Raw genomic sequence first — 27,990 nt, forward strand, 5'->3', positions numbered from 1 at the left:
TTTTTTTATTGCCTTAGAACACATATATGCATGATTGAATCACTATGAAAGTTTTTTAACAACCTTAAAACACATATATACATGATTGAATAACTGTGAAAGTTTTTTGACTGCCTTAGAACACATATGAGCATGATTAAATCACTATGAAAGTTTTTTGACAACCTTAGCACACATATGAGCATGATATTAGCATATATGAAAGTTTTTTGACTGCCTTATAACACATATATGCATGATTGAATCAATATGAAAGTTTTTTGACAACCTTAGAACATATATATGCATGATTGAATAACTATGATTTTTTTTACTGCCTTAGAACACATATGAGCATGATTGAATCACTATAAAAGTTTTTTGACAACCTTATAACACATATGAGCAGGATATTAGCATATATGAAAGTTTTTTGACTGCCTTGTAACACATATATGCATGATTAAATCAATATGAAAGTTTTTTGACAACCTTAGAGCATATATATGCATGATTGAATCACTATGAAAGTTTTTTGACAACCTTAGAACACATATAAGCATGATTTCATCACTATGAAATTGTTTTACTTCCTTAGAACACATATATGCATTATTGGATCACTATAAATTTTTTTTACTGCCTTAGAACACATATATGCATGATTAAATCACTATGAAAGTTTTTTGACAACCTTAGAACACATGTAAGCATGATTTCATCACTATGAAAGTTTTTTTACTGTCTTATAACACATATATGCATGATTGTGATGCATAACACATTCATTTGATAGCCTTATAAACATTGTATGCATGCGTGAATCATTGTGACATTTTTTCAACAACCTTAGAACATATATCTGCATGATTGAATCACTATGATTTTTTTTTGTCAGTCTTAGAACACATATCTGAATTCTGTTATTGTCCTTCACTTTATTGCTTGTCTATGTGTCATTCAACCATTTACTTTGATTGCATTAGATTAGGTGCATTACATATAATTTATTTTATTATATTTTGTTTATCAATACTAACATTTTAGTTCTCTTGTAGGATGCTGGAGATGATCAACGTAGAGGAGCTGATGGAGGCATGGATGAAGGGGAAGATCGAGATAATGAAGATGATGATGCTCCGAATCTTGACGAGGATTAGATTCATGTGTTTAATTTGTTTCACATACTTGTAACTAATTAGAACTTGGCAATGACTGTACTGGGTTGCTAAATTTATTTAACTTATAACTTATGTTAAATTTATTTCACTTGCTTTGTATATGTATTTTTTATGTGAACTTTGTTTTTTATACACAAGTTTTATAAATTGTATAACGAGAATTTTTTCTCGATATTCATATTTCAAATTTTTTTATTTTTTTTTTAAATTTGTGATGGATTAACGACATATATTATCCATCACTAATATGCATCGCTAATTTAAATCAATCGATGTTTTGCGATAAAATTTAATCTATCGCTAATCCCTCACTAAATTGGCGACAAACATTAACAACAGATAGGCATTCATCGTTAAATTTTAGCGACGGATTAGCGGCAAAATACATTTCTTCACAAAACCAAATCAGTCCTTATTTAGCGACAGATATGATCCGTCTCTAAATCATAGCTAATTAGCGACAGATAAATTCTGTCGCATTTTAGCGACCAGGATTATGTGACATATGCTTTCCGTCGCTCATTCATCGTTAAATACGTTAGCGACAGATGAGCGATAAAAACATCTGTCGCTAATACGCATTTTTCTTGTAGTGTGAGCTAGGCCTCCAAAACCAGCGCATAGTCGGCAAACTCACGATTCAGCTGAGTTGCTCATAGCCTCATAATGGCATTCACTTGAGTCAAGAAACCAGATTGACTCACTTAGGGACTAAGCTTGGCCAAGTCATCTTGTCCTATGTCCAATCAGACACTGAGTTTCAAGAATGCCAACCATGGGCCAACACAAGCTCCGTCCTTCCAAAGCATGTTTTCCAGCCCTAGTTGTGGGGTCCCAAGGTCAGACTTAAGGCTGATAAATGAGTTGAATGAACCGAACAGAGGATGTGCAAGCTTGGCTCAATTTTTGCGTTGGGCAGAGCTGATCTTCAGCTCACAAAGAGCCTGAGCTAGATGAGCTGAGGGCGAACAAGCTCATTTGCAGGAAAAATATATTTTTTAAAAATTGAAAACAATAGAATTTAGACCCTATACCTATTAAGCCAAGGTCAACTAGCTCATTTACAAAATAAATAATTGTTTCAAACTTGTAAGCAATAGGATTTGTAGTGTTAAACTTATTGCTTGCAGACCAAACTCTTCAACCATCTTCATTATAATATAAAATATATATATATATATAACATATTTATTATTAATAAACAAGCCTATATGAGCCAGCCAAGACTAACATTGGTTGTTCCTGCTCAAGCTTGTTGAGCCTATTTCACGAGTTAGAATGAGCTCTTTAGCAGCCGAACATGAGCCCATCTCTCCTATAGACACACGCTTGTGCTTGAAAATCATAGTAGCCAAGATCGGCGATGAATCGGGAAAATTGCTGATTCCTCGCAAGGAAAGAAAGAAGCCGAGGAACCAACTGTGATTAAATCTATAAATCGCTTGATCTGTTCCTCCCCAGGGTATTCCTTGTTGCAAATCATGATAATCACAAACATCAAGGGGATTGATTAAAGGGGTTTCCTAATTTTCATAAAAAAGCTCTAATACCCTTCCATTTTTCTATATAATTTTCTATGTTGAATAAAATTTTCCTTTTTTTTTCAACGTTGGAAAATGTCATTTAATGGTGTAAGAAACAGGATGCTCCTGTTGCAAGTGCATATCAATGTTTTTACCTTCATCTTTTGTATAAAAAACTGAAAGACCGAGATGGCGGTACCATCCATTCGTAATCTTCACATGAACAGTATGGGGCAACCTGTAATTTGGTTTTCTATGGTGGACGATGAAGTGCATGTAAGAACTTTTCGTTATTCTTTTATATATTAGCATCCTTTTAACGGTGCCCTTCATCGCTACTACCACCGGAAAATAGAACTACTGCATTAGCACCGATCATCTCTGCACACCTAGTTTACCCGGTGAGTTTTTGAACCCTTGTGGTGAAGACCAAGATGGTAGCTGTGACATTTTGCATGACACAAGTCCCACCATCGATCTATTAGATGGTTCTTAGATGGATTTACTCTTGCTCGTCTAGCGAGTTATCAATCTTGATGTGATGTAAGTGGGACCTTCCAACCAAAGGAAGGTCTAAAATCTACAAACGATGATAATCAATGGCGTGCCTTCCCTAACCATTGTTGTTTGCAGAAAAGAGTTCAACTGCAACATCTACAACAACAAAAAAGATCACTATGAGCACTGCTAACTAGTGTATAAGACTATTTTCTTTAAACTCAATCTCACTTTTGAAATTTCTCTATAATTGTTATCCGAAACTTATTTCAGAATCTCTTACACACTAGTCTGCTACTTTTTGAAATTTCCTGTCATAACCTTCCGATGCCCTGTAGCACTTTTTGAGGGTCCCTACTTTCATGTTTCCAACTGCTGGTTCTTTATCTTTAATTTTTTAAAAGAAGAGCAACAGAAAAAATGGAATTGCAACAGATTTTTACTTTTTAACTCTCTTTTCTCTACATCAGACGTAGGTAATGAAAATAACATAAAGATAGGAGCAACAACTACCCCACTGCTCACTCACAGAACCACTAGATTCAGTTTTTTTAACTTTACTAAAAACAAACCCCTACTTTTGAGGACTCTAACTTGAGGTGAACATAGGATGCTTTCATCCACTAAGTTCATCACTTGAACATTAACTAACATTGACTCTAACTTGACGTGAACATAGGATGCTCTCATCCACTACATCCATTACTTGAACATTAACTAACATTTCTCCCTCTTAATGCGAAAGTCCCTGCACACCTAAGGATTCTCTGAACACCATAAATTTTGGGGTTGACAAGGATTTTGTGAGACTATCAACAACTTGTTTATTTGTAGAGCATTACTTCAACACCACTTCACCTTTTTCAACTGCATCTCTTATGAAATAATATCTAAGCTCGATGTTCTTTGTTTTACCATGAAAGACATGATTTTTTGCAATGAAAATAGTAGACTTATTATCACAATAAAGCTTAGTTGGAAATTTTTGTTCCACATGCAAATCTTTCAAAACATGCCTCATCCAAAATCCTTGACAAGTAGCAGCTGTGGCAGTAATATATTTTGCTTCTAAAGATGATAGAGCTATTGAATTTTGCTTCTTTAAACACTATGACACAATGCCTGAACCAAATCTGAACATAAAATCACTTGTGCTTTTTTGATCGTTCACAGAACCTGCCCAATCACATATGAATTGTGCATAAATCTTTGGATCAAGCTTACTAAAAACACAATGTCTAGCTCAATATGCATTAAATACATCAATCCACCGACCAAGCTTCTAAAGTATTTTTCATTTGCTCTTGCCATTCCATCTTCCAAATTCAATTTTTCATTGGAATTCATAGAAGTTGCACAAACTTTGCAATTCAACATTTTAGATTTTTTGAGAAGATCCAATGCATACCTCTCTTGAGAGATAAAAATCCTTTCATCAGTTTCCACAACATGGATGCCAAGAAAAAAATACAACCCCAAATCCGATATTTCAAATTCATTCATCATACTATCTTTAAATTCTGTAATAAGTTTAGAGGAAGAATCAGTGTAGATAATATCATATACATAAACACTGACTACAAGCAACTCTTTTCTATTCACTTTGATATAGAGTGTAGGTTCACTGTCACTCCTTTGAAAATCATTTTGATAAAAGAATTTATCAAGGTGACTATACCAAGCACGAGGGGCTTGTTTTAGCCCATATAGGATATTTTTTAATTTATAAACTTTTTCTTCTTTTCCTTTAACAACAAACCCATGTGATCAACATACACATATTCATTCAGAAAACGATTTAAAAATGCAACTTTAATGTCAAATTGATAAACCTTCCATTTAAGTTGAGCTGCAATTGCAAGAACCATTATAATTGTTTCAAATCTTGTGACAAGTAAAAAAGTTTTAGTAAAATCAATTCCATATTTATGTACAAATCCTCTAGCAACTAACCTTGCTTTGTACTTTTTCATATTTCCATCAACATCATACTTTACCCTATAGACCCATTTTACTCCAAATTAATTCCTTTTCAGGTGGCAAATTGGAAATCTTCCATGTGTCATTCTTCTCAATGACCTCCATTTTTTCTCTCATTATATTTGTCTAATTTTTTTATGTGCATGCTTCATCATACGATGATGGTTCTACTGCAACAAAAGCGAAAGCACATTTATAGATATCTTCTAAAGAGTGTACCTTTTTGGGAGGAGTCTCATCATCAAGCGTGCACTCAATGTTTTCTATGTTTTGATCTTTTGAAAATTTATCTTCCATGCTTGATGCTTTTGAAGGTGATAATGCATTAGCATCAAAACGATTTGATTGTGCTACAACTTTAATTTTTCATTCTTATCTCATTCTCAACAAGCTTTCTCATTAAAAATGATATCACACCTTATAATCAACTTTTTAGTAGTGGGATTATAAAGACAATACCCTTTAATGTCACTACTATAGCCAACAAAAATGTATTTTTCACTCTTTTTATCTAACTTGGTTCTATCAGAAGAATCAATCAAAGCATATGCTACACATCGAAACCGTTTCAACATATTTACATTTGATTTCCGATTCCACCAAGCCTCATATAGAATTTTGTTTTGAACTGCCTTTGTTGGAGAAATATTGAGAATATGCGCTGCTGTGTTGATGGCTTCTACCCAAAATTCGTTAGGCAACTATTTTTCACTCAATATGTTGTGTGCCATTTCCACCACTGTACAATTTTTTCTTTCAGCCACTCTGTTTTGTTGTAAGGTCTTTCTTACTGTTAACTGCCTATGAATAGGGGTGGCAAAATCTGACACGACCCGCCAACCTGACCCACCAACCCGCTTCTTAGCCGGGTTTGGGTTTGGCTTAAACGGGTTTGTGTCGTAAACGGGTCGACCCGCCTAACCCGTTTATTAAACAGGTCAGGTTCATGTTAGGGGTATGCCAACCCGCCTGACCCGTTTAATAAACGGGTTAGGCGGGCGGGTCAACCCGTTTACTCGAACCCAATCCGCCAACCCGTCTGCCAACCCATTTACCCGACCCTGACCTGCCTACTAACCTGCCAACCCGCCCGCTAACACAAACCTGACCCGCCAACCCGTTTACCCGACCCGACTCGTTTATTAAACAGGTTAACCGTGTCATGTCAGGTTACCCGTTTAATAAATGGGTCGGGTTCGTGTTTGCCACAGCCGACCAGTTTAATAAATGAGTCAGGTTCGTGTTGAGGTATGTTGACCCGCCAACCCACCAACCCGACCCGATTGCCACCTCTACCTATGAATAGCATGGTTTTTGCAAAATAAACCAAACTCATCAGATAAAAATTCTCTCCCTCTATCTGTGCACATTATTTTTATAGTTTTCCCTCCTTCATTTTTCACAAGAGACTTGAATTCCTTAAATCTATCAATTGCATAAGATTTACAAGTAAGAAAATACGCCCAACTCATTATAGTGAGGTCGTCAGTAAAAAACAAAAAATATTTGCTATCATTTAATGAAGGAGTTCTGATGAAGCCACAAATGTGTGGCATGAACTAATTCAAGAGGTTGCTTAGCTCTTTATGCTTTCCTAACTAGGAATGATGATTGATGTTGTTTACCATAAATACACCCTTCACACACCTCATTTGTGCAATCAATGGCTGGTAAACCGAACACTATATTTTTCTGATGTAAAAGTTTCAAACCATTAAAATAAAGATGTCCATACCTCATATGCCATAGCTTAGATTGATCAAGAGTATTTGCCATAAATGTGCAATCATCTATTTTGATTGTTTCAAGTGAAAACATTTTATTTTGGATCATGTTAATTTTACAAGAACTACATCATTCTTATTTTGAATTTCACATACATCATTTTCAAATAAAAGAGTGTAGCCTTTTTTAACCAATTGCCCCACACTAAGTAAATTTTGGGCTAAACCAGGAGCATAGTAAACATCTTGAATGAGTCATTCTATACCTGATTTTTTTTATAGCAACTGCTCATTTGCCATTGATATCCACTTTATTATTGTCCCCGATCCACACATTCAGTTTCATGGTCTCATCAACATCTTTGAAATGACTCCTATCACCAGTCATATGGTTACTACAACCACTATCTATAAACAACATTTCAGTTTTGCAACAATTAACATTCATACTTGAAAGAAACAAATTTTTATTTTCATGTGCAAAATTTGCTTGTTGCTTTGCCATTTCAAAACATTTGGCTTCAATATCACCAAACTTCTTAAAAAAACAACACCGCTTTCTTCTAAAATTCTGATTTTGATTACCTTTTTCTATTGCATCACTCCTTTGAAAAGTATCATAAAATATTCCTTGGCCTCTACCCCATCCATGAATGGTTCCTCTAAAACCTCCTCGTCCTCGACCTATTCCTTCACTCCTTTGATCACCATTACTATTATTTTCTTTTAAACTTTTTACCTTAGTTTAAAAGGCCTGCTCCACCATTTTTTCTGATGACCTGTTTATACGTTGTTTACGTGTTAAAAGAGATCCCATTAGTTGATAAATAGAGTACATAGACAAGTCCTTGGACTCTTCAATTGCAATAACAACATGGTCAAATTTAGAAGAGAGACACCTCAAAACTTTTTCAACTACCTTTTGATCATTTAAGACTTCACCAAAAGTTTTCATTTGATTCACAACAATAGAGAACCTAGAAAAGAAATTTTGAATAGACTCACCGATTTTCATAGAAAATGTCTTAAATTGTCTTCGTAAAGTTTGAAGTTTAACCGTTGTGATCTTCTTATCCCCATGGATTTTTTGCTTCAAGAGTAACTAGGCTTCTTTTGACTTTGTGGCATCGACAATTGTTGAAAAGATGGTCTCAGATATAGCCTATTGTAATACTAACAATGCCTTCACATCATTCCTTCAAGCTTCTTTTGCATCAATTTTTTTCTGTTTATTTTCTACTGCCTTAGTTCCTTTAACATTTGCATACCTATTCTCAGCCAACTCCCAAAGGTCTTCTGAGATGAAAAAAATCTTAATTTTAGTATTTCAAAATTCATAGTTCTCATCACTAAAATTGGCACTAACGATTGGGATATGTTGAGGGTATGGGAGTTATTTGACATACTAGTTTGCAACTTTATTTCAGTTAGAGATTATCCTTCCAAACTCTAAGTCTAGAGGAACTCCTTGTTTCAGCAATGTTCACTCACTACGTTTTATAACGCCCAACTTTGATTGCAACCTAGCTTTGATACCACTATTTGAAAGGTATATATACAATAGAACAAAACACAAAAACAACAAATAGAAAATAGAAAACACAACAACACTGAAAATGAAATTGCAATATATTTTTACTTTTTAACTCTGTTTCCTCTACATTAATAGGTAAAGAAACCTATTTAAAAAAAAATAGCATAAAGATACGAGCAACAAGTACTCCACTGCCCACTCACATAACCACGTTCGGTTTTTTAACTTTACTAAAAACAAACCCTTACTTTCGAGGACTCTAACTTGACGTGAACATAGGATGCTCTCATCCACTACTTTCATTACTTGAACATTAACCAACATTGACTCTAACTTGGCGTGAACATAGGATGCTCTCATCCACTACATTCATTACTTGAACATTAACAACATCCCTACTTTATGTGGGTAATGTTCAATGAAACAAAGAATTTTTGCAATGTAAACCAAGAGAAGAAACAAGGTGCACACAGTTAGAAAGCTCTCTCTCTCTCTCTCTCAGTTTTTTATTGCTTTATCCTGCAAGCCTAACCACATAATGTTTCTAAGCTATGCCCTTTCCAAGTTGCTTCATAAAAGTACCAATATACCTTAAAAAAGGTGCAGCCACCCTGTATTGAAAGCTATACGAAGGTATAGCTAGTGCACGTCACCTTGCCTTGGGACGTTGCAGGATCAAAACCCAATGGTACAGTTATTTAACTGGTAGGTGTCTACCTAACCGCAGCTTGCCTATAAAAAAAGTTATATGAAGGTAGTTTGAATTCTGGTGCAAACCTTATATAGCTTTGGAAGCTTTTGCTACAAGAGGCATTTCTTCCATGTTATCTTTTATGAAAAATTTAATGAATATATGCCATCAAGTTTTAAGTTTTTAAAATTATTTTATATTTTATACTTTTAGGGTATGTTCGGCTGCTGCTTTAAAAAAGCATTATTCGCTTGAGATTTAAAATCACATGGGGTCTCACGTGATTTTGAATCTCAATCAAATTATAAAGTGACTCATTTGCAAAGGCAAATGAGTTTCACTTTCTCACAGCTTAACTTTTTTTGTTGGGCTGCTTACACAAATCAGATTCAAGTAAATCAGAATGATCCAACGTGCCCTTAGTCTTAGTTTTTTTATCACTAAAATGTGAATGACAATTTTTATGGGCATTAATTATATTTTTTTTCATCTTGCCGATTAATAACGATCGGTTGAGGAACCCAAGCAGTGAGGCTGACCAATTTTTTTATCTATTAATCGCGATTTGTCGATGAAAATAATTCCCGAGGAATTGCCCAGGATGAGTCTGGCTACTGTGTTACACATACATGCCTTATGGTGCATTTATTACTGGTTTCAAATCGAGGCGATGAATTAATGGAGAGAGAGAGAGAGAGACTGTCCCCACCCCCATGTGGTCAGTATCAGCCAGAATCTGCCTGTATCGGCTGATAAGTGTAGACAGAAAATCGATACTATACCAGTCTGAATTGGCTATTTTTTAATAAATATAAAAAAATACTTAAAAATAATTTTTAATATTATTTTAATGATGTTAACATGTGTCACCTTCTGATTGACACAAAATATTTTTTTATTATTTTTAGCTGATTCGGAAAGATTCACTTGAGAATCAGTATCAGTCGGATTCACCTGAATCGTTGGAGGGCCGATACCGATACTGACAACATTGGATCACTCATTCGCTTGTGTTACAATGAACTTGATAAATGAAAACAACCATCTATCATCATCATCATCATCATCATCGTCAGCTTTCTTTCCCCTATCCTTCTGGGGATTGGTGCATTCACCATCCTCATCAGCTTACTCCTTCCAACGTCATTACATTTAAAGGAAGATGGGGGGGGGGGTTGTAAGAATCGTCTCGGGCAAATTGATTCAGGGAATCGGGAGATTTCGATTCTGAATCAAACTGAATCGGCCAACTTTCAACGACAAAAAGACACATCACAAAAATATTGAAAATAATATAAAAAGATATTAAAAACTATTTTGACCATTTTTTAGATATATTTGAAAATAAACCGTTTCGGGTCAGTTTCGTATTGATTTTCTGCTGATACTAATCAAATCAGCCAATTGGCAGGAACCACATCAGCAGGGCCACTTTTGTCGTGCCACGTAACCACCCTCCCTCTCCCCTGCAAAACACCAAAATGGGGCCCCACAAGATTTTTGTCAAAAAGCCACAATTGCCTAACCACCCATTTTGGTTTGGAAGTCTTAAAGTTTGAAGCCTTCATAACTTGGCCAGCAAGAGAATAGTTTCTCAAGGTTCGATTCCCATGGGCGTCACCCTTCTATGCAAGCCTATTTTGAGACCTAGCCTCAAAGATTTACATTGCAGACATAGCCAGGGTGACCATATTTTCATGTCCACTGTGGTTTCTTCGGGTTATAAATAAAAAGAAAATTAATTAGCCCTCTTGCCCAACTAATAATCTAAGTTGAACAACTGGTTCATTGTCTGACAATTGACCCTAACCATTTGTCCCTTCAAACACCCCAACATCAGCTTGTTTATGCTGAATACTATAATGTGAACTTTTTTTTGAATTGGAAATTTTAAGGGTTTTTTTTTTTTTGGAGAATTTGTACTGTACGTAAGGATATGACCCACACGCTTGATTTTATAGGAAAGATAAAAAATCAAGGACCCAAAATTTTCAATAATATTCAAGTATCTAAAAGTCATGTTTTTTAAATTGCAAAAAAAAAAAAACTAAGACCCAAGAGTCGGTTTACTACAAATAAATCATGCCAAACTTATCTGTGGTGTGAGATCTGCAAAACAAAAAGTGAAAAATAAGCAACTTACACGAACTTCACATATTTTAGTTTCTTTTGTTATATATATATATATAATATATATAAAAGGGGGAAAATACTGGCTACTAATGAAGGTAAGAAACTAATGGGTAGAAATTATTTTTTTCTTCAAAAGATTTCAATTTTTTTCTAGATCAAATGTATAACAGATGTGATCTACGTGGTTTTTTAGTAGAAAACTTGTTTTGAATCATGTGATTATAAGTAATTAGGTTTCAAAGGGGTATAAAAATCAATGACCCACAATGTATCAAAATTTCATAACTCAAAAGACCACATTTTTATATCATAAAAGCATCAACCAAGACAATTTATCTTTAGCAAACAAAACCACGTTGAACACATCTATGTGATTAGATTGAGCTGATACAACTTGCACTTAATTATGATTTATTGCTCATTAGGTCGTTACATTCATTAGTAGCAAATATTTTTTAATATATATACATTATGACAATGAACCTTCACCCAAAACCGGACTGCTTATAAGCCACCCCTTACTAGGTAAACCCTGACTGGGGTAACCGACACCGAAGCCCTTACAGAGCCCACCGGTTAAAGGCATCCGCACACCCGGTGGGAGTCGAGCCTGGGATGAAGGGTGAGCACCTTCACCTCAGGCCCGCTGTCACAGGGTGTGCGGGTGCCTTTTACTGTGTGTGTGTTTTTATTATTGTCGTTTTTAATAACAAACTGCACCCATGCAACCTAGAAAGCACCCCCGCCCTACCTCATTGTTGCAACCGGCACATATTGCATGGGTGCAGTTTGTTATAAAATAACAGCAAGATTAAAATACTGCCTATTATGAAACATCTCCTTATCCTCTTAAAAACAGTATAAAACACAGTTTTCTATATTTTTATGTACTTATAATTGTTTTCAACTATATATATATATATATATATATATATATATATATATATATATATATATATATATATATATATATATATATATATATACTGATATTTTGTGGAGGTTTTATTGAAATTAACCGAAAAAATAATTTATGAATATTACGTGATTTTTCCTCGCCGAGATTCTTCTAGAATGGGATTTCGTGATACTGATTCTGTGTAGTAAAAAACCCAAAAAACTTGATTATTTTGTTTAGCTGGGATGGGCGTTATTGAGTTTATGCATTTGAGGAAGTGACAGCTGGTAGCTGCCAAATTGAATCCTTTTGTGTAAATACAAAGGAGAAAGGGCTTCACTTCCCATCCCAAATGCATAAACGCCCATCCCAGCGCCTAGCTTCCAAACGAGCCCTTGTGGTCAGGGGCCATTCCGTAGTTTTTTTGAAGGACGGGGGTGTGGTGTCGGCACGTCCACGATTAAGACGTGGGGCGCGTTTGGTCTTCAGTGCAGATCACGATATTCCAACGGCAACAACCAAATGCTATTATATTTTTCCCAAAAAACGCTTTAGATATTAAAATAAGACGAGGATACCCCAACCCAGATAACCTTCAACCTTTTCGGTATTTACCACGATACCCTTGCTGCGTCTAAACTACGAACACCAACCAAGTAAATTGGTCGGGTCAGGCTTCATCAGGCACGCTTTTAAATTGGATATGAGAAATAAATCCACCTAGAGTTGTGCCTATAGGGTCAGGGCTGGTGATAAATAAGAAGGTTCAATTAGAATCTGGGTTGAACCTGAAGGGTCTGATTAAAATATATGGAGTTGGGTATGGTTTGTGAAATTTCATAACAGATCCGGGCTCGACTCGAGTTTTGACTACAATCTATAATTTTCAAAGTAAAAAAAAAATGAAAAAAAAAATATTAATTTATTGGGTATAGTCTGGGTCTGGCTCATGGAATCCCTATATGGTGCGTCTGATTAGACCTGGGTTCAGACCCGATACCATCATCTCAAATCAGGTCTAGGTTTGGTTCCTGGCTCGTTGATGCCCCTTCCCTCAACACAACACCCTACTAGCTACTAGTTTCCAAACAGGGCCTAAGTGTGAATTTGGTTCACGTTCTTTGAAAAGCTCTAGTGGTCTTTGGGTCAGGAGAATGACTCGCACGTTAGTTCAGTCTAAAAGATTCCACATCTACTTCCTCCATGCCCTCTATCAAGCTGGTGACAGAAAGCTCAAAAAAAAAAAAAAGAGAGAAAAAAATTTAGATCTAGAAGGACCCAAGTGCAAATGCTCAATTGAATAAAAATTTATTAAAAAAATATCATGTTTTTTTTTTATAGTGATGCTATTGTTTGCGATATTTATATATTTACATATGTTTTTATATTTCCAACGTGTTCATTATATTTTTATATATTCCCTGGTATATATATGACCATTTTCCCAAGATCTTTTTGAGAAAAACAACTTTTTCAAAAATTTACCTCGAGATTGTCGTTTGATGAGATTTTTAACTATGTTTTGTGCACTAGCCATGTTTAACACTGGGGATGTCAACGGCTTGGATGTAACCTAATATTGGACCCTAATCAGAATCCGATTAATTGGACTCGGTAGCCAAAATCCGGACCCAATAAAAAATCAGATTCAGTATCAATTTTCCATTGAAATCTGAAATCTGAATCTGATTAAAACCCAAATCTGACTAAAATCTGAATCCAATTAAGTGTAAATATCAAGTTTTGGACTAGTCGAATCTGTATTTGGTTCTTTCTTTTTTCATGGGATTCTGAATCCAATTAGGTCATATCCCATTAAGTCGGTTTCGGTAATGCCTAGATCCGGCCTGAATCCGACCCGTTGACATCCCTAAAGTTGGCTAATAAATTTTATAAGATAACTATTGTTTAACAGAATTAATGAGAAAAAAATCATTGTACCATAAAATTGAAAACAAGCATATATTCACACAGGGTTTAAATTGGTTCAAATTAAAAAAATGATATCCAAATCAGTCGAGGCTACTATGGCATGATACAAATCAATTCGGGTAGATTATGTATAGATAGTGTTCGGGTTTGGCCGTTTGGGTGCATATTATAATGAACGAGTAGGGTCATGTATATAAACAGGTCAAACAAATGGGTCGTAAATTTTCATAACCCAACAACCGATCTGTCATTTAAACAGCTTTAAGTTTTGGATCCGACGTGACCCATGGGTCTACCATGATCGGTTCGGGTCAGGTCTAATCCGTCAATACCTTCAGGTTAGGTCGGTTTTGCCTGCGCAGCCTGGTTAGGAACTTTCACGCGGTTTTCCACACTAAAAGGGCATTTTGGTTATTTTAGGACTTAAGTCGGCTCCAACGGTTGAGGGGCTTCTTAGAAAAGCCATTAAAAAAGAAGGGTGATTTAGTAATTTGGAGAGATCACGTTCTTATTATTAAGTCCCAAACATTCGACCTCTCCCATCTCTCTCTCTCTCTCTCTCTCGGTGAGTTCATCTATTCATTCTTTTTTTTTGTTTTCTCTTTTATGTATTATTTGGAATTATTGCAATTTAAGACCAAATACCACAAAATCACAACTCAATATTTTTGAGTTTTTTTTTTTTCATTTGACATATTGAATTTTGGTATTCTTGTCCTGAATAGATGTTAGAATGATGGTGATTTCGGACCAAATATCACAAAATCGCCTTCAAAATTTAGTGTTTTTTAGTTCGAAATATTAAATTTTCATATTCTTATTGAGGATAGATCTATACCCACGAATCTTTTTCCCCATATTTTTGTTGTTTTAGAGTTGATTGCTAATTTTCTCTCTTATATTTTTTTGGGTGATGAATCGCAGGGGCGGAGATGGCAAGTTCCGGGAAGGTTTCTTCGTCGGAGGAGGTGAGGATGTTTCTTTCTTAACACCCCAATCTTTTTCATTTTTTCCTGAATACCACCCATATAGTGTTGTCGAATTCACCAATACACCAGCATTCTTTTTTCTTTTTCCCTGAATACCACCTTTATAGTTTTGTCGAATTCCCCGATATGCTGCTCATCATTTATCTAAATTTCCGTCTACCAGAATGTCAGCACCCTTGGATTTTTTCCTAAACTTCATCCGAAGCCGTTAGATTACATTGAATAACCATGGTGTCATTCTCACTTATTCCTTTTTTTTTTTCCGGGAACAAACGGTCACGGATGTGCTTTTCAGTTCAATCACAGCCGTCTATCAAGTTCGGTTTGTATTTGTGATTAAGCCTCGAGGCTTAAAATCATCATAGTATTCACTTGGTTGAAAATTGGACATAAATAGTGTTTGGGAACCCGTGGGGCGGGCTGGAATTCCGCCCGACCCGATGTCCTCTGTTTAGGAATTCTGCCCAAACAGGGTAGACAAAACGCTCGTCTATGCGGATATGGATTACGGTTTGGTTTCGGTATTTGATCCATCTATATACGTTCAGTAGGGTTCGGGAAGTTCGGATTTTGTTGGAGTCTGGAAATCCAAAATCTAAGTCAGTCTGCATACATGTGGAAATTAGAGAACGGCAAATGCTCAGATCTGACCCGATTTGGCCTTTTATTTTGGTGATTTATTGCATTTCCCGGATCCGCAGAAGTTCGGATCCGAGTCAAGCTTCCAAGACCCAGAAAAGCTGCTTGACTAATTCTATCTATGTTTGTGTGGACGCACAGGAAACCACGTTAGCAAATAAATATGGTGCAATTGTTCCAAAGAAGAAGCCCCTCATCTCAAAGGTGACCTTTCCAACTCAGTTGCATGAATTTTGTAGTTTTTGTTGAGTCATAAAGATCGAGCAATTAGCACCGTTCATCTGAGAGATGTGTGGTGCCAAACAGTGGACCACATCCTATCAGGTGTGCCCAACATGCAAGGAATCCCAATATGTTGATCACGATGGATTTGGTAGTCCCGTTCAATTCCCCATGTACGCAGCCTGGGATGGACATTGGATCCAATACCAGATGGGCTTTTCACCAGACCCGATATGAGCAGAAAACTGAGAAAACACTTACCCGATAAGGGTCGGGTCGGGTCGGGTCATGTCAGGTCAGTCAGGGTAGGGACCTGGGCTCTAATGGATATTGGGGTCAGGTCAGGTCGCGGGCCTTGCGGATAAGGTAGCAAACTTGTCAATCCCGGGGTAAAACCAAATACAGAACTGTCCAAACCAAACTGGCCTACTTTACCAAAAATTAGGCACGGTGAATTCTAAGTCTGGCCCATACATGGTGTGTGCTGGATCTGACCTACTTTTTGGTGCTAGATTTGGCTAGAGTTGGATTGAGGCACTCGCTCAGGCTTTTCTGGATTCAGTTTTTGTTATTCTTTTACGCGGATTGGATTGGGCTTATATTGGTTCCACGTAATTAGTTGAGTTCTTATGCCTTTGAAACATTGGCCCATTGGGTTGGATCATGGGCTGCTCTTCAAACCTGAACCCATAAAGAACCTGGTCAAAACATGGTCCATTAATAAATGGCCGGACCAACTTTGGGCTGGACCGCACTTAAAACCCGATAGGCCGAGCTCTAAATGAGCCTGGCCTGGGCTGGGCCGGGCCGGGCCGGGCCGGGCCAGCCCGATTCCCACCCCTATCTCCGGCCATCAAGCACTCTCTTTAGGGCAAGCATTTTCCCACCTGTCTTTCATAGGAAAGTGGGTTGGGTGGGGGTAAGAGACTTTCTTTGACCAGGATGCCAACATAAATGACCATTAAAGTATTTGATTTAAAAAATTCAAGTGCGTCCAAGGTTTGGCCATGTCTTACTATCATGGTTGTTAAATGCGATGAGGCGAAGCGAGGCGTTGAGCCTGCGCTTCGCCTCTGAGGCGTACCCCTCTCACAACGTGAGACTCTCAAGCAAGGTTGTAAATGCGATGAGGCGAAGCGAGGCGATGAGGCGAAGCGAGGCGTTGAGCCTGCGCTTCGGCGCCTCTGAGGCGTACACCTCTCACAACGTGAGACTCTCAAGCAAGGTTGTAAATGCGATGAGGCGAAGCGAGGCGTTGAGCCTGCGCTTCGCCTCTGAGGGGTACGCCTCTCACAACACTGCTTACTATGACCTTATTAAACATTTGTTTTTGAATTTGGCAGGATCATGAGAGGGCCTTTTTTGACTCTGCAGACTGGGTTCTATGCAAGGTTGGTCTCTTCTACAAATTTCATGGACAATTACTATATGTATATAAGAAATATGTTGTCAACCCTACAAAGAGCATTAATCACATCATCTAAATCATTTGTTAAAAGTCAAATACTTGCAAATGTGACCACATCAATGATGGTTTCGAGTTAATTATCATGCATTGGTAGCTTATAAATGAGCAGGTAATATCATTGATGGATAAATGTTTGGTACTAATAAAGGTACAAAACTATTGAGTTCTTCAAAAAAAGTAACTTTTTTGTAGATCAAATGTTACAAATGTGATCTACATCGTTTATTTAGTAAGAAATGTGTTTTAAATCACACATGACAAATAATCTGGTTTTTAAAGGATAAATTCGAAGATTGATTCTTGCTAAACAAACCATGTTGAAAGGTATATTGAGTCGATATAGCTTGCACCATGATTTCTAGCTGAATATTTCTTTACCTTCATTAGTGTCAATTACTTTACACACACACACACACACACACACACACACACACACATATATATATATATATATATATATATATATATATATATATATATATATATAGAGAGAGAGAGAGAGAGAGAGAGAGAGAGAGAGAGAGAGAGAGAGTACCAACTGGGGCTCCGCTTGGTTGGTAAGAGCTGCCAGTGCACGTCACCTTGTGGTGGGATGTTGCAGGTTCAAACCGGGTAAGTTTGAATAATAACCAGTGGGGTCTGCCTAACCCCAGCTTGCCTTTCAAAAAAATTGTTTCCAGTGCGTCAAATGCAACCCTTTTCCGATAGAGAGAGCACATCAGGTCAAGAACTTATCACAAACAGGTTACTTTGTGCTGTGGTCGTGTCCACTTCGAGACGGGTCCTCTCATAGTACTTCTGGATCAGGGTAGACCCAATAACCTCTTGGGGATTTTTGGGTCAGGGTGGGCACTTCCTAATGTGGCTCCACCAGTGTGTAAGACGACAGGCGATGTGGGTTTCACTTGCAAATTCAGTTTTTTTTTTTTAAATAATTAAGACAGGAAGACATGCATTTTTTATTTTATTTTTAATCAATAAAAAACTAGTTGTTGACATTTTAATATTTTAAAAAATATTTTTTATTGAAATATTATCACAAAATAATAAAAATTATAAAATACACACGAATCTGTGTCCCAAGCATGGCGTGTCTGCTCATGTCACTAGGGAGAGGCAAAATGGTGTACCCTGTGACATACCCGAGTGAGAGGGATATCCCAATTTACCCCCATATATATATATATATATATATATATATATATATCGTTAGCCAAACCCCACCAGTTATTAATCAACGTATCACTTGGGTTTTGAACCTGCAATGTCCCACACAACAGGAAGACATGCACCGACAGCTCCTACCAACCAATAACTACAAAACTGGGGTGCCTTGTGTTCTTTTAATTGAACGTATCCATGTGTCATAGTCTTTTTGATGACAAAGTTGTCCGTCGGAGCGGGTATCTGCCCTGAATCGTTGGGCCACCGATTCAGTTGTATCGGCCGAGACACGGATACTCAACTGAGTCATTCTGTATCGGCCCAAAAATAATAATAAAATGTTACGTGTCAATTATAACGTGACGTTAAAACCATTAAAATAATGTTAAAATAATATTTAAAATTATTATTTGTAGAATTTTATATTTATTAAAAAAATAACCTATTCAGGCCTGCAGCGTATCAAAATACTGCCGATACGATGAGTATCGACCTATATGCGCACCCATACTGATAACATTGCCCCAGACCCGCTACCACTCATGCCGGTGTTATCCATGTGACATAGTAAATAAGGAATCTAATGATTTAGTCCCGACTGTGCTTTACTTTTTTATTTTTTTTTCACCATCAATCTCATTTCTTTTTCCTTGTTTTCCCAATCATGTTCATTCAAAAAGCAAGGAGCAGCCCACAAATCAAAAATTGCGGTAGAGTCTTTGCGGCCAAAATTGCAGGTATGACCATGTATATATATATATATATATATATATATATATATATATAGAGAGAGAGAGAGAGAGAGAGAGAGAGAGAGAGAGAGAGAGGATCTTTATTCCCTTATGGATTTTTCAGAATAGCAAGTTGATCACCATGACCAAATGGCTCAGCTGAGTCAATACTCTGACTTGGTCAAAGCTCCAAATACAGTCAGGAAATAGAGGCCCCAAGGGGGGTTGGCGTAGTGGGGTGGGACCTTGGCTGCTTGACTCACAGTCAAGGTTCGATTCTCATAGGTGTCTCTTCTCTGTGCAAGCCAATATAGTCCCCGGGAGCTTTGGGAAAACCCTATGAGAATCGCTTGTAGGTGAGTGGCCATAGCTTCGAAGTTTTAAGTTGTCGGCACGACGACGACGACGATGACTGTAGGTATGGAAAGGCTGAGCCAGCACGACCATGGTGCCGGGTTGTGGTTTTTTTGGGTTATAAATTTAGAAAAAATAGCATGGTTGACTCAGTGGGGCCCTGAGAAAGAAGTGCTCTATGAGGGTCGCTTGTTGGGGTCTTTTCAGCAGCTGGTTGATTTGGTTGTCCTTTGCCTAAACGTGTTTGAAGTCAGCCGGCCGGCTCTTCCAAAATCTTGATTTGGATTGGGACGTAGATGGCAACAATCTGAGTAGAGGTTTACTATTCTAATCTAAGTTGTTTTGGACTGGACAACCCAAGTCTGAGACGTCTCTGAAAATACTTATTGTACTCAACTACTCCCTGGAAAGTAGGTTCAGTTTTTTGGGATATTCTGAAGGATGCATTTTCATTTTCTTGGGTATTAAGTTTCTCAGAAATTCAAACCCTTCATGGAATTTGACAAATCTTTGCCTTTAATTAATTTGCAGAGAACTCCACATCAACAGCTGCCCCCTCGAAGACCAACATGTACATCAGGGAACACTCCGGTCAGTTAACACCACCTTGCCCATGCATGGCACATGCACCCTCACACGCGTGCACACACATGCAAGCACGTGTGCGCTCTTTCTCTCTTTCTCTCTCACACACACACTTAGTTTAACATAGGACAGTGTAGATTTCTATCCCACTTTGGAGCTCTTCTGCTTCAATCATATGAGATCAAACTAAACCTGACCCAATTAAGTGTAAGTATGGGGTTTTAAGCTAGTTGGATTGAGATTAAGTTTTACCTAATTCCACCCAACTCTGAACCGATTAGGCCATACCCGATTAAGTCGGACTCGGTAATGCCTAGATCCTACCCGAGTCTGGCCCATTTATAGTCAGATATGGTCATTGTTGAATCCGATCTTATGAGATCTAGACTAATAAGATTCAGATTCGTATTCAGAGTCGCAACAAAATAAAGGTAATTGAATCCGAGTCCACTAACTTAATACGATATGTTTTAAATGTATTCATGCTGGATAATACTTCAGATTCGGATTCAGATTGGTCTCATGATAACATGTCTTTTTTTTGTCTAACTGAAAAAAAAAAAATTTCATGCACCGGGATAAAATTTCATGCTAACATGTCTTTCTTTTTTTTTGGCAGAGCGAGTAGACTTGATACATATAGATATTCAACAGAAGGGCCAGCTGTAAAAGTAGATGATACTTTTATTGTCTAACTGAAACTGTATGGGTCTATGGGCTGATTTCATGCAAGATCTTTATACTTTCTTTTTACCTTTGGAAAGACTATATTGTCTCTTTATATAAAATCAATTTAGAAAAAAAAAGAAAGAAAAATAAAATTAAAATAAAAGAAAGAAAATTAGCCTATATATAACAATAAGCAATGATATGCAAAGCATTGCCTGATATGGTTTGAGAAATATGGCGATTTTATCTAGTGGGCACATGAGCACATATCTTGCCAGATCTGAATCCCAATCTAAAATGTAAACAGTAAATCTGAATCCAGATCTTGGTTTGAATCAGATCTGAGGAGGCGAGGTTGAATCCGAAACTGAAATACATATGGTAATACTAGATCTGGGAAAAATAGAACAAAAGCAAGCTATTTACATGTAAAAGATGCAATCCTGTTGGATTTTGATTTGGATAAACTCCAAATCAACTTAAAATGCTGTTACGAATCTGACCCAAATCCAGAAGTAATCGGTTTGAACATATCCGAATCTGATCTTAATGCACATTCAGATTTTACTTAAAGGATCCATATCCACAAATAACATGTCAGATTTGGATCAGATATCCGACCATGTCCGATTCATTTGCAGCCCTAATCTGTTATATACAGTGTGATCTCTCAACACCAATGTTCATCACATTAAAGAAAATGAGGTCACATACTAAGGTCAGTTTAACTCTTTTTATTTTTTAACCAACAAAAAAAAACTGCTTTTAACAACAAACAATAGCTTCAATTTCTAGCTATGTCACAGGGATACTCTTGACTTACCCCTGTAGCGTGTCCCCTTGTATGCTATTCTCTATGAAAAAATCACACAAAAGCAGCGTGCCCGGTGTCCTTTTAATGGTGTCCTTGTGACATAGGTCCCTAGAATTAGGATTCGTACTTCATATGCCGGCATTAGCCGAATCTGTTATCTCCCTTGTGTGAGGCACATGGCCAAATTAATGGACCAGGTCTTGGACAACAACCCTTTTCTTGCCAGCCCAGTTCATTTTTTTCCTGAAAGGCAAGCTGGGGCTAGGCAGGCCCCCAACCAGTTATACAACGATTCCATTGGGATTTGAACTTGCAATGTCCTAGCACAAGGTGACATGCATTAGCTGCTCCAACCATATAAGCAGAGCCCCTCCCCCTCCCTCCCTCTCCCCCCCCCCCCCCGCCGTTGGTGAGCCCAGTTCATTTTATTGTGCTACTAATACGTTAAAATTGCATGTAAAAGATACCGATTGGGGCCCAGCTTGTCTGGTAGGAGCAGCTAGTGCACGTCACCGTGTGTTGAGACGTTGCAGGTTCAAAACCCAATGGTATAATTGTATAACTGGTAGGGGTCTGACTAACCCCATCTTGCCTCTCAAAAAAAAAAATCATGTAAAATAATGTGACGTTATGGGAAGCACCTCATAGGGGGGAAGTGTACTTCCGAAGCCAGAAGCGCGCTTCATCTAAGGTCTGTTTAGTAGGCTTTATACTACCTTTTAACACTGGCTTGCTCACTTCTGCTTCGCACACCTAGCTATTTCACTTCCTCGTAACTATGGTCTGTTCTCTTGCAAACGCAGAAGTCATGCAGAACTGCACTATGCTAAGGCGTGCGTCTGCCTACTAAACTTTCAAACAACTTTCGGAAAATTAGTAAGAGATATAAAAGTTGCATGTGAATCATGTATGGCTAGTTAGTGGAGACTCTATGTGTGTCCCCTTATATACTAATTATGTTGAAAAACTTCATAAAAGTGGTCATATGTGCTTACCCTTTATATGCTAGTCCAAAAACTTGAAAAAAATTGCTGTATCCCTATACCTATATACAGCTGTATCCATGTGATATAGCATCCGCACCAATGTTGTCATTTTCGGCCTGTATTATCTGATACGTTTCGTATCGGCAGGAAATTGACACGCGCGATACTAACCAGAAAATTGACACACGTGTTATATATATATATATATATCAAGCTTAACACATGATCTGATATGTATATAAATTAAATTCAAGACATGATCTGAAATATATGTATATCAGATTCATACATTGATCGGCTGAAAATAAATATATATATATATATCAGATTCATGAAATCGGCAAGCTATATGTAATCAGATTCAAGCTCATGAATCGACAAGCAAAATATGATCAGATTCATGCTTTATAGATCTAAATCCCAATCGACAAGCTATATGTACATATACGTTGAGGATAGTGAGAGTAAATTCATAATTATGGTTTTATATGTTGATGATATTCTTCTTGCAACTAATGATTTGAGCATTACTATATGAGACAAAAGATTTTCTTTCCTCTCATTTTGACATGAAGGACATGGGTGAGACCACATATGTTATTGGAATTGGGATTTATCTAAATGTGTCATTGGCCTCTCTAAAAAATCATATATCCTAAGGTTCTTAAAAGATATGGGATGAAGAATTATTCTCCGAGATCGACACCTATAGTGAAAGAAGATAAATTGAACCTAAAGGATTGTCCTCAAGATGATAATGAAAAGACTCAAATGATAATTATCCCATATACTTCAATGGTTGATAGTTTGCAGTATTCACATACCTGCACATGACCAGATATCATATTTGATGTGAAAACACTTGGTAGATATCAGTTTAATCTAAGCATTACGCACTGAAAGACATCGAAAAAGGTCATGCGTTGTTTGCAAAGAACGAAGGAGTATATATTGACTTATAGAAAGGTTGACCACCTAGAGGTCATTGGATACTCTGATGCAGACTTGAAAGAATGTCTCGATAGTAGAAAGTCCACTACTGGATATATCTTCTTACTAGCAGATGGTGTCGTCTCATGAAAAAGTGAAAAGCAATTTACAATTGTTGCTCATACCATGAAGGCAAAATTCATTTCTCGATACGAGACTTAATCTCAAGTAATTCAGATAAGAAACTTCATTATGGGTCTTAGGGTTGTAGACTCTATTAAGAGACCACTGAAGATCTTTTATGATAATGAAGTTGTCGTGTCCTTCTTGAATAACAACAAAAGTTTAACTTTGTGTCGACACATGAAGTTAAAGTATTTTGCTGTTAAGAAAGGACTAAAAATCATCTAGTATGTATTGATACAATCGGTATAAAGGAAATGACTACGAATTTTCTTACTAAAGGGCTAGCATCGGGATTATATTCTCAACATGTAAAGGGGCTGAGTTTATTTGATTCTTTTTGATGTATGACAATACATTATGGTTATATGTGATCACATTTATGAAGCTAAATTGGTTCTCTATGGTTTTGTGTATTATTTATTCTGCATAAAGGATCTTTCATTTGGGTAGAGAGAACAACAGAATAATAATATTAAAGGACCAATAGAATGGGCTAGAGAGCAACCTATTTATAAAGGTAATCTTAACATGATGAAGTATTGAAAATGAATTATATTATAGTGCATGAAAATATGACATTTCATAATGCGGTGTTCATATCGATGACTCATATGATTCATTTTGTACTTTTTTCTGTCAATAGGTCAAGTGGGAGAATGTTGGATATTTTGGATCAGGTCCAACCCTGACTGACCTGGTTTGACACAATGCACTAATAAAGGCATTAGTGGAGAGTTAGTGGGGAGAGGGTTATGTGAATGTGAAGAATTCACATTCTATATGGAAAATGAAGGGTTCACGTATATGAATGTTATGTATGTAACCCCCCACTCTCCTCCCAATATAAATTGAGACATGGTTGCTTGATGAGTGCAACCAAAGTGTCCTCATTCTTTTGTTTGGATTCAAGATCCTGCTCACCATCGACTTGATGGTCTGGACTCATTGTGGGTGTCGTTAGGCTGAGGAGAACGTTCAGCATTCACATCAACACTCCTTTCGTTCATAGCGGCTACTGGTATGTGTTTTTGCTTTTTACATTCTAGTTCTGTTTTAGAACGCCAAAATCATCATCTTGAGAGAGCGAGTTTCGTCTTGGATGTAGGTTGCCTCCAACTGAACCATGTAAACAGTTGTTCTGTGTGATTTTCAACTCTAAACCGATTTTCAAAATAATCACAAAATTGGCCTATTCCAATTCTGAACCGAATCAAGTTGAATTGACCATTTTTTAATCAGCAGATGACACATGTCAATAAAATATTTTTAATATTTTTTAAAAATATTAAAAAACCCAATATTGATTTCTAAATCGATTTTTGGCCCATATCGGAAAATTCAGGTCAAATTCGAACAGATACTGACAACAATGGCTCAGAGTTATCCATTAATCTGTTCCCATCTTAAAAGAACATAAAAAATCTCTCTGGCTTTCTCATATGCAGTGTATACTGCCAACGAAGTTCATATACCAAATATAGGCTCACATTTTTACCTCATAATTCATATCCCTTTGGACCACATCCTTTAGCTTTATTTAGAGCTTTAACCATGCACTTTTTTTTAAGCTTCCTGAACATTATGCGTTCATGGATCAATGAAACGTGGTTAAATTAAGTCCTCTCTCTCTCTCTCTCTATATATATATATATATATATATATATATATATATATATATATATATATATATATATATATATATATATATATATATATATATATATATATATATATGGCACAATGTCCTTCCTTTTGATTTTGTAACCATCAATCAAAAGGATGTCCCCACATAGACTAAAGTTGGACATCCACCTAGGGATGGCAGTGAAACGGGAGAAAATAGGGTCTTGCCCCACCTCACCCCGTTTGGACTGGGGAGGGAGGACATGAAACAAGGATGAAGGTTAAAATCAAAACCCGTGTGGGGATGGAGGCATGATGAACTTAGGCTTTTCCCCACCCCGCCTTGCCCTGTTTGGATCGGGGATGAAGGTTAAAATCAAAAGTCGTGCAAAAATGGAGGCGGGGATGAAGGGCAGAATTTTGAGACGGGGATCTCCGGTCCATTGCCATCCCTACATCCACCTGTAAAATTTGGTCAAAATTTGGTACGATTAAAGCAAATTTCTTCAAATTTGTTGCTTGCAAGAAAAATTCTCAACTAGTGGTTTCTATCACAAGACACTGTAGCTTTAGGTTCTCCTGCAAAGATTATAAAATGAGTAGCAAGTGAAGCATTAGGAGGCTAAGAAGAATGGTCCATGCACATACCACTTTATGTAAAAGTATAAAATAAGCACATATATGTCATGAAGATACCTATCTTATGGCATTGGTTCACAACTTTCTGGTTTTCCTTTCCTAACTCCATTGAGTGGAATAGTTCTTCATGATGGGGGTTCCTTATCCAACAAACTTGTTCCTTAAGATGGATATTGCTGCTCAAATCATACCAATTCTTGAGTTGCTTTTCCTTGACTTCAAAACCAGATTAGAGAACAGCAACTCAATCTTTTCCTTTTCTCTTTTCTCATTAAACACAACCATCAATTCACTTTTTGATGCTTGTGGGCCCACATCTCCCAATTTCTGCATCAGCCTTGCATGAAGCACATGGCCATAGTGGCCAATGTTTTTGGGTTAACAGCCAATTCTTGGAAGTTCAGTTCATCTTAATATGATTGGCCTACATACAAGTGAGCATTTACTATAAGAAAATTAAAGAGATGTTCTAATCCAACTATTCAAAGAAAGTAGACATTTTCAAAGAGACATTCCATGATACAGGAAAGTGCCTTAAAGATGTGGGTGTTGGAATAATAATTTATCACAAGGGACTTGTTCAACAATCTTCAGGCCTTTCCCATTCCCTTGTCCCAATTCTCATCCCTCACCATGGGTTTGTCTGTGGCAGTTGTAAAGACCAATGTTGTCAGTATCGGTATCGTCCCTGAATCATTTGGCCAACGATTCAGGTGAATCGGCCGATACCAATTCTCAAGTGAATCGTTCTGAATCAGCTAAAAAATAATTAAAAATTATTTCATGTCAATCAGAACGTGACTATTAAAACCATTAAAATAATATAAAATTTTAATTTTAAGCAATTATTTACATTTATTTAAAAATAGCCGATTCAGGTTAGTATTTTATTGATTTTCTGCCGATATGATACTTATCGGCCCATACTGACAACATTGGTAAGGACACTTAAAAAGCAAGGATTGTGGTATGTTTTGGCCTTTAGGTGTTTGTAGTTGAACCTCATAAGGGGTTATCCTCTGCTTGATCATTGAAAGTGAAAAGGAGAGAAAGGGATAGAGAATGTAAAAGCTAGTAACAATGTGATGAAAGCTGTAGGAAGGGTGCTCATGAAGCTTGTAATATGATACCAAAACCCAACTACAAAACGAGTATCTAGAAATAACCGAAACTTAAGAATCTATTATCTTTAAAGGCAGAGAAATAACAAGAAATAAAAAAAAAATCATCTCTGGAAAAGAACATTGTAGCCTCATCCAACTATGATCTATTTATAGGGAGGTCCTAATTCTTAAGATTGTATTAAATATGTAGATCCAATATTCAAATATAATCTAAAGAGCTAAATAAAAATTCAAACACCCGAAAAATGGATCTGAATGGATCTTTTTGACCTAGATTGTGCCGCCTTTGATCTTAATTGTGATGGCATGTGGATGTTATATGTGAAAGTTTGTCATTAATTTGTCATAATCTCTTACTGGGAACATCAATATTTGTTATACCATGTGAATGTACACAGTGTTGATTGAAGGAGATGGATTGTTGGTCAAGAAGATATATATGTATGAGCACCAAGCTTATGGGCTTGAGCGAGCAAATCATATCGACGGTCAATCTCATGAGAAAACCCGGTACACTAATTGTTGCTATTTAGTAAAACCTAACCCTGTGGTTTCCTTGATTCAATAGATTTGAATGTAGGCTCAGCTTCATTTTTGAAGTTCAATACTGATTTAAGCATTACAATGTAGATCCTGTACATCATTTCTATGAAAGAAGCAATATTTTGGATTGAATCAATCAGCATAACCGGTTCAGCAAAAATTTGTTAGCTCACAAAAGGATTAATGCATAACCAATAATCAAGGCTTACAAGGGTATGAAACCTGTTAAGGGAACAGTTGGGCTTCATGCA

General features: G+C 36.8%; 1 long non-coding RNA gene across 2 annotated transcripts; it reads left to right on the forward strand.

Annotated features, from left to right (window-relative positions):
- The first annotated feature begins 14,866 nt into the window (after window positions 1–14,866).
- On the forward strand, window positions 14,867–27,875 carry LOC149846280 (uncharacterized). 2 transcript variants are annotated; one of them, XR_016430513.1, is made up of 6 exons: window positions 14,867–15,041; window positions 15,843–15,905; window positions 17,267–17,314; window positions 19,236–19,292; window positions 20,172–20,231; window positions 27,595–27,875. It is a non-coding gene; the product is annotated as an uncharacterized LOC149846280 (long non-coding RNA). The 2 variants fall into 2 exon arrangements; XR_016430512.1 differs by lacking the exon at window positions 27,595–27,875 and adding an exon at window positions 20,845–21,013 and having other exon boundaries at window positions 14,957–15,041.
- Window positions 27,876–27,990: the final 115 nt, after the last annotated feature.

This window comes from Nuphar pumila, chromosome 2 (assembly GCF_984573655.1).
Source record: "Nuphar pumila chromosome 2, dmNupPumi1.hap1.1, whole genome shotgun sequence".
Taxonomy (NCBI): domain Eukaryota; kingdom Viridiplantae; phylum Streptophyta; class Magnoliopsida; order Nymphaeales; family Nymphaeaceae; genus Nuphar; species Nuphar pumila.